The sequence below is a fragment of the Octodon degus genome, unplaced genomic scaffold, assembly GCF_000260255.1.
Source record: "Octodon degus isolate 3935 unplaced genomic scaffold, OctDeg1.0 scaffold00049, whole genome shotgun sequence".
NCBI classification, from domain to species: domain Eukaryota; kingdom Metazoa; phylum Chordata; class Mammalia; order Rodentia; family Octodontidae; genus Octodon; species Octodon degus.
In genome coordinates this window covers 12,309,937-12,318,874 of record NW_004524625.1, presented here as the reverse complement: position 1 = coordinate 12,318,874, position 8,938 = coordinate 12,309,937, and positions in this window count along the sequence as shown.

The window sequence follows — 8,938 nt, the reverse complement described above, 5'->3', positions numbered from 1 at the left end:
GCCACACACACACACACAAAAAAAAAAAAAAAAAAAAACATAAAGGCAGGATTTAGGCAGGCACTAATGCAAATATTAGAAGTTTCTTCATATTGTACAATATGCTAACAAAAAAGTCTCAATCTGGGGTAACAAGTATTAGCGAACTTGTTATAATTTTTATAATAATTCATAGTAATTGTTTTCTGCTCCCACTGGTATATTTCCTTATAGTCAAATTTTTTTTTTTTTTTTTTTTTTTTTTTTTTTTTTTTTTTTTTTTGGTGGTACTGATACAGGAAAAAATGATCTCCCGGCCTGACCTGGATGAGTTTGTGTTCTCTAAAACTGAAGAATTAATTTTAGGAACCAACGGAGGTTAAGAGTAGAGTATTTATTGGGAAAGAAAGCTTCTCTCTCAGAGGGGACAGAAGGGGGGCCCGATCGGGTTGCCCAGGAAGCTGTCTCTTCTAGGTTATTTTTATAGGACAAAATCACGTGGGGCTAAGGAACTGGCTTAGGTGGACAAGAGGTGGGACAAAGCTATGATCAACCAATGGGATTACAAGCACCATTGCTCAGGTGAAATTGATTAAGTTCAGGACCAAATGGGGAAGTGAGTCACCTAGCAATCGGGCATGAATATAGAATAGGATTTTATGGGGTAGCCATCCAGTAGTAATTGGATTAATGATTCTTGGTCTCCCTCAGGGTGATCAATCTCGGATGCCAATCTTTAGGGAGGTCAGTATTTGTTTGATCTTTGGTCTTTAGGTCTGACCCATGGCAAGAGCATCCATCCCTCCTATAGTTGCAAAATATCTGGACTTCTGTGTTATATCTTTCGAGGGCCTGGCCCTGCCTGCCTGCCTAAAAATATTTCTGTCTAACTCGGCTGCCTACAACAGTACCAGGGATCGAACTTAGGACCTTGCACTTGCCGGGCAAGCACTTATTCCACTGAGTTATCTCCCTGCCTCCCCCCCCCAGTCAACCTTTTACTTTTTTAAAAAGTAAGCTAAATATATATATGCTTTCTTATAACATTTTTGTAGAAATTGTTATAAATATATTATAGTTATACATAGTTATGCAAAGCTCTTAAAAAAGTAAAGTTCTTAGAGGTAATTGTTAAAAATATATTTTCTTATTTTCCTATTTTTAATTATGGATATATAAACTTTACTATGCATGCCTCCTAAAATAGATCATAACATACTATCCTTCTCACTCATTTGGTGCCAAGCATACCAAGAGGTACACCAACAAATTGAATTTACTGAAAAAAATTTTTTTACTTGAGGCTTTTTTAAGCAAATGTTACCTCAGGCAATTTCTTAAAACTATTTATAAAATAATCCTATCAAGATTATGCTGTTAAGGGGCCGGAGAGATAGCTCAGTGGAATATGCGCTTCCCTGGCAAGCGCAAGGGCCTGAGTTCAAGCCCCGGTTCCGAAAAAAAAAAAAAAAAAAAAAAAGATTATGCTGTTAGAGGGGCCAGAAAGATGCCTCAGTGGAATAAGCACTTCCCTGGCAAGTGCAAGGGCCTGAGTTCAATCCCCCATTCCACCAAAAAAAAAAAAAAAAAAAAAAAAAAAAATTATGCTTTTAGGGCTGGTGAGATAGATCAGTGGTCTAAAAGTACCTGCTTAGGCAAGTTTAGGCAAAGCACGGGGACCATAGTTCGATCCTCAGAACCACATGCCGCACCAGCCCCACCCCCAGGGCAGGCTGAGCCAGCTACCGCCCCCCTAAGGGAAAAAAAAGCTATTAAATACAATTTTTTCTTATCAAAATAGAAACCTCTTTGCTGGCTTTAAAGGACTTGCCTCTTCACAGCTTACAAAGGATCAGACCGTGAGAGCTAATATAGTCCTGGGATCCCCTACTGAGCCCATACTGTTCGTCCTTGTGGTGTTTGTTTGTTTTTATGAGCAGAATATATTTATTGAAAGAAAGAAAGCTCCTGTCCAAGAGAGGGACAGGAGGGGGACCCGAGCGGGTAGTTCCCGTCGTCCTTGTCATTGTGCTCAGGCAGCTTGGAGATGCCTGTGGGGGGGGGATGTCAATAATTTAGTTCCGTGAACTCTTACTTCAAAGAAGAGGAAACTGGGTTTCAGTAGTTTGAGGCTGCTCGGCTTCCGAGGGAGCTGAGATTTCCTGCTGAAATTGTCTTTCACATAGCAAACTATTTGTTAGCTACTGAGTGCCAGGCCCTGGGGTAAGCCCTGAGAGTAAACTTAAAGACGTATTTCTGCTTTGGAAGGACCCTGGCAAAGTCTAGTCCAGTGGGCTACTGCAAACTGTTCTCACCCAAAACTCTGCAAGGTTTGCCGCCATCATGGTATAGTGGCAGTGGGAGGACCCACGCCACTGCCTGCAGTGGGAAGTATTTTCACAGGGATGAGAGCAGGGTGTCTAACTACCTGGAGAGGAGGAGGGATGGAGGGGTGGAGAGCTCTCCTAGGGATAACTAACCCGTGAGCTGGTTCTTTTTTGCGGTACCAGGGATTGAACTCAGGACCCTGCACTTGCCAGGCAAGCCCTTATTTTCCTGAGCTATCTCCCCAGGTCCCTGGTTCTTGAACTAGTAGAATGTCATTGGGTAGAGAAAAGAAAGGGCTGTGTAGCCAGGCGAGAGGACCTTAAAAATGCCTGCATTACTTAGGAAATTCTAAGCAGTTGAGAGAAGGGCCAGAGCATGGTGACCACAAATTAAACCTGAAGAGCAGGTCGGAGCGAGAATGCACACTGGAGAGCCAGGCCGAGCTCTTCTACTGGGAGGAGGGTGATGCAGGGCAGGGGAGAAACTGAGGCCTGAAAGGGAAGCAGCGCCCGGCCCTCCTCCTCTTCCTGCCCGGGCTTGGGCCTGTGCTGTGGCCGGCTCTCCGTCCTCCCTCCTGTCCTGCCATCATGGGCAGCAGAGGCGGGCTAGGGGGTCGGGGGAGACGCGTGCACCTAGAGTGGGGTGTAAGGGGGAGGCGCGCTTGCTTCTACAGCAATTTGCTCAGAGCCGTGCTAGATGGCGTGTCAGACTGAGCCATAATTGATCCTAGGTGGTCAGATACATATGGGCCATTTTCTGAGATTCACTTGAATACCATTTTGAAAGAAAAAAGAGAAATTCAAGGGCCAATGCCTACAGAACACTTGAGGAAAAGAACCTACAACAACACAGACTGAGGAAGGAACGGAAAGGTGCCCCTCTCGCGTGCCAGGTGCTTTGCATTCACCCCCATACCAACTCCCCAGGGCACACTTCGTCATCCCCGTGTTACAGAGCTGCAAGGGACACTCAGGTGAGGATTTGTGCAACTCAAACTGGAGGCCTTCAGTCCAGGCTTCCTAAATGTGTCAGCTACACAGGACCCCACACTTTCCTTTCTAAATTAAGGACCTCACTTTTTCCTTTTGTACAGGACAGTACCAGAAAAGTAGCTGGGAAACCGCCCCTCTCCCCGAAAATTCCATGCTTTCTGACACCATACAGACTACCTCCAAAACAGTCATAAATTTTTTTCCTGTGTTTCATGTCACCTTGCATTTCACCCTCTTGCTGGTCATCTTGTATTTGACCTATGACCCAAAGCCGCATTCCAGGGTGAGCAGGAAGTTTAACTGCTGGTATACCACTGTATGGTGACACTTACCACTAGCGTGAATTGGTAAGATATGCGTTTGTCCCTTCCAATTCATTGCCTTTGAGGGGGAAAAATATGACTTTTTTTCTGTTGTTGGATTTGTCTACAAAATCTACAAACTGCATCCCTAAAATGAAAGCAGAACAGAGATTCTACAATTAAACACTGGTAATACGTACAGAGCCTTGTGTCACTAAGTGAGATCTGTTCTAAGTCCACTAAATGAGAAGTCTTTTGGCATGTCTCTGAGGAAGTAGTTTGGGTCTAACACTTATGAGCTCCTGAAAGGAGAGCGACAGGAAAAGTGACCTGACGTTTTCCGAATACTCACTGTGTTAGAGTTAGTGGAAATGAATTCAAGTTAATCTGTTTTTAGCCGACAGTTTTAATAGAAAATTTATGTTGCTCTATTGTACTGTACTGCAGTTAAACTTCAATTATTTAAAGAGCATCATTTGAAGAAGTCATAGGCCTTCACTGGCCCCCAGGCATGGGGTAGCTGTGGCTGGCTGGGCGCTGGAATGAGTCCTCCTGAGTGTGGTGAGACCAAGCAAAATGAGCAGCCATTTGGGATCTCACCTGTTGGCCCACAGAAGAGGACCACAGTGCTGCCTGCTCTGTTCAAAGTCTCACTTGCCAAATCAGGCGGCTTGGCGTCCAGCATCATTTGGTCATAACTGAGTCATCCGGAAGTGCCTCAGCCAAGCATCTTCTTAGAGCACATTTCTATGATTGATTTAGAGCAGTCAGGATCCTTGCCGGGTAGAGGAATGAGGGCAGTCTCTGCTACATGACAGAAGAGATTACCTGAGAGGTACAGCAAGGCGCTGCCAGGGGGGGTGAGGGGCGCGTGCTCGAGCGTCTCCAAGGGTGTCTGTGCACTATGTGGGCTTAGAGTGCCAGACCCTTATCGGGCGGGGAGCATCTTTGTATCTTTAATCTTAGGTCTTGAGAAATTGTCAGACTCTGGGGGAATATGCTTTTAGATTATGCCTCATCCATCTATGACCAAATAATGCTATTTTCTTTTTTAAAATGTACTTAGGTCAGGATCTACAGGGTCTCACTACACAGATCGGACTCGTAGCGATTCTCCTGTTTTCAGCCTCCCAAGCACTGGGATTACAGGCACGTATGCTACCATACCCAGTCCCAATCGATGTCTCAGTGCACCCTGGGGTGGGGCTGACATGGCATGCTGGGGATCGAACCCTGGCCTCTGCACTTTGCCTAAGCAGGTGCTTTAGTCCTCTGAGCTATCTGGTAGGCCCTTTTAATGCTATTTTCCAAAGATTAAAATATTAAACTTACAGGCTTGGGTCTACATTCACCAGTCTGTTTACTTGATGCTATTCTCTTTTAAACCCTCTTTTTAATTTTACTAACAGACAAAACTAATTCAAGAAAAAAATCTTCCTTGGAAAAGTTTGTCCTGCCATTTATTACACATTCACCTGACAACCTCCTCACTCTCCAGATGGTCAAAGTTGGTGGTTTTGCCCGACTGCTTCTACTTAATGCTCGAATCCACTTTTTTTTAAATTTTTATTTATTTGTGTATGTGTGTGTGTGGCCAGCTCAGCCCACCAGGGGGCGGGGCTGGCTGGCATGTGGTGCTGGGGATTGAACCGCGGTCCCTGTGCTTTGCTAAGCTTGTTCTAAGTAGGTGCTTTAGACCACTGAGCCATCTCACCAGCCCCTCGAATCCACTTTTTATGTTAGTCTGTAAGAATTTTTCCTTTCACATTTAAGGTTCAGGATTGTTAGGCTCTCCTGTGCCCCCTGTGCACCTGGCCTCAGACTTGATCACTAGAGTATGGCTATTGGGGGTGGGGGTAGAGCCTTTAAGATGCAGAACTGAAGAGGAGGGCATGCCCCTGAGCTGGGAAACTGCAGTCCTTTCCTCTCTTACCCCCTGACCATGAGTGGCTTTATTCTGCTGTGTGTCCTAGCCATTTGTAAGGTGATTCTCTCAGGTATTTATTATAGTGACATCAAGCTGACTAACACAAAATTGCTCATCATATCACTGTAAAAATCAAAAGATTGAAAACAGCATATGTATCATTGGAAGGGAACAGGTCAGCCAAATCATGGACCTTTTACTCTTTTTTTGTTCTTTTTGCGGAACCGGGGATTGAACTCAGGCCCTTGCACTTGCCAGGGAAGCACTTATTCCACTGAGCCATCTCCCTGGCCCCCTTTTACTCTTTGAAATACAGTGTAACTGTAAAATTGGAAGCTTTTCATATATTGATATAAAAGTATCTTTACTATACAGTATATGCTTTTATTTTTTTATTACACTAATTGACCCATTTGTTATAGGTAAGGGATGTCTCGAATAGTAAGAGCCTCACTGGTCTTTCAGTTCCTCCAGTTTTCTGATGGCTGACTTGACTGTGACCGCAGGAGTGGTCTTGTAGGTCCAGGCGCCACCAGCCACGGTGTTCATGCAGGAACCACAGTGCCAGATCCCCACGGCCCGCCCCTTCATCTCGGTCTTGCCACAAAGGGAGCGGGTGGACTTGGCTTGCTGGCTGACTTCAATCTTTGTCACCATTTCCCAGAGTGAGGCACTGGAGCGAGCCTTGTGTCTACCCACATGCCGACCTTCTTGGTGTGCTCCTCGACGCAAGGAGGCCCAGGCTGAGAGAGCAGTACATATTTCTAAAAAACAATGGAACTATATTTATGATATATGCTTTCTTTTGTGTAACAGGGAGAGGAAAAGGGAGTAAGAATGCAAGTATATTTACTCCATATGTTTAAACACGCACTGGAAAAAATGAAGTTATTACTGATACATAGGGAATAAGGTGATCAAAATTAATCATTGGAGGGACACTTCTCAGTGTGTACCCTTTTTACATAATTTGACTTTGAACTGTAAGACTATATCACCTAACCAAAAATAGCAGAACTAAAGCACAAATAATATCTTCCATAGATGTTTAACTTCCCAGTAAACTCTACTTCTTTGTGACTCGGAAGCCTGCAGATTTTTCCTCTCCAGGAGCTAGGTAGGCTAGATGTGTTTTGGATAAAACCAAATACGGCCTGACAGATCTGGGTCAGGCCATTCAGCTGGAAACGGCTGCCTTCACAAATGTTCAACAGCACACAGCGAGTGCTGCTAACTTGACCTGCCCTGAAGAGTGCCTTGAGTGATGGATGTTTTTCTCTCACATTTAAAGATTTAGAGTGTTAGCTTGTCCTCTGGCTTTCATGTGTTCATATAAACCTCGGATTTTACAAATCCTATTTTCTTGTACATTCAGCCTTTGTTCAGTGGGCTTGGGTTTTCTTTTGTTTTCTACTAACAGACAAAGGATGGTAGGAGCAGGACAGCCCAAGCTATTTGAATCATTCTATCTTAATTATTTATTCATTCATTTAATAAATGACATTAACAAATATTTTTGAGAGTCATTTATTGGGTAGGTGATATATTAAGTGCTGGGATACAATCTGATCAAGATAAAAACAATTCTGAATTTCCATCCTAGTGGATAAGGAAGATGCTCAAAATTAGGGGCACAGAAAAATATATACAGAGTTCCCAAATCTGGTGTAGGAGAAATTAAGGAAAACTTTCCCAGAGGGATATTTACACTAAAATCTGAAGAATCTGTAACAGTTGTCCAAGCCAAGAGGAAAGAAGGACGGTACCTAGCCTAGAGGCCTCCCCAGCTCCTCCTGCTCCTAGGGAAGACCACTCCTGTCCAATATCTGTACCACACCAGGCTGGAGAGTGAGCTGTCGATTCAGACAGGAAATTCTCTAGCCAGATTAATTCCCCTGCACACACGTCCAAGTTCACTTTAGTCCCCGCCGGAAGCCTGAGCCTTCATAATCCAACTCAGTCCTCCCGCTCCCTCCTGCCCGATGCCTACACAGGGCCCTTCGGAAACCTAGGTCTGCCACCACCAGGCTGGATGGGATGTCAGCACAGAGCAGAAGGCCACACTGGCGTCAAACTGCCCGGATTCAAACCCTGGCTGTCACTTGCTTGTTGATCTTTTCTAAAGTAGCACTGGATAGAGACCAAACAGGAACGCTAAACCTTCAGCAATTAAGATGGGCAGGTCGTCAGATACATCTCACTCTGGTGTAGCCATACAGAGAGAGGGATTCTCCAAACAATTTTAGGAAACATTTGTCTTCAATGAATATTTTGAGGACAAGTAGAGCTACAAAGAAATCTTAGTAAATTTCATTCATTAGTTTTATTAGTGGTAATCTTGGTATTATGCTTTCTTAGCTATTAGACAAAAGCAAAACTAATTTTGTTCATATTACTAAGTGAAAATATTCTCAGTGTGTAAATGCAGATGAGAAAACTTAACTAAAAGTCATTTAATGTTAAGTTCCAACTGACAATATCAGTCTAACCCATGACAGTCAGCATATTGGGTCAGCCTTTCCTAATCTCTTCAGTTTTCTTGTGTAGCTGCTGAAAAACAGTACCTAAAACTAGGTAGCTTACAACAACTGAAATATACTATGTCACAGTTCCGTAGGCTAAAAATCAGGAATCAAGGCATCGGTAGAGCTATGCTTTCTTTAATGATTGCTTCTTGAGGGGCACAATTAAATCCATCATCATTTATCCTCTTCCTCAATCTCAGCTGACAACACTTGTCCTAATCCATCAGTAACTAAACACCATCTTTTGGTGTCTCAACTGAAATATGTACGCATGCATGTTTCAGGGAATGCGATGGTGCTCTTCTGGGAGCACCTAGGATTAAAGAACTTAAAATCTTAGAGGGACAAAAGCTGTTGTACATATGAAGGAAAAGTAAGGAATATTAATGACCCTCTACACATCTTACAGTAGTTTTTATTTGCATTGCATGCTTGCTAAAAACATGATTTTCCTTCTTCAGAGTGCCAGTAAACTGCAGGGTATTTGCTACATAGAATTTATTCAGTTGCAGGTAACGTGTACTAAGACATCCCACACAATTTTTTTTTTCTTGCCTGCTCTGTTCCAACCGCTTTGTCTTCATCTGAATGCAGAATTAAAGATTAGGATTTCAGTTCAAGGATTTTTCCTCCAATACTCCATTGATCATCCAATCTAAAAGAAGCACAGAAGCTGGTAGGATAGCTCAGTGGTCTACAGCACCTGCTTAGGCAAGCTGAGGCAGATGCAGGGGCCTGCGATTGGATCCCAGATCCCTGGTGCCCGTTGCCTTGCCAGCCCACACTCTGGGCAGGCTGAGCTCTGGGTGGGGATGGAGAAAGAACCATAGATTTGTTTCTATTTTTTTTTTTTTTTTTTTTTTTTGGTGGAACCGGGGATTGAAC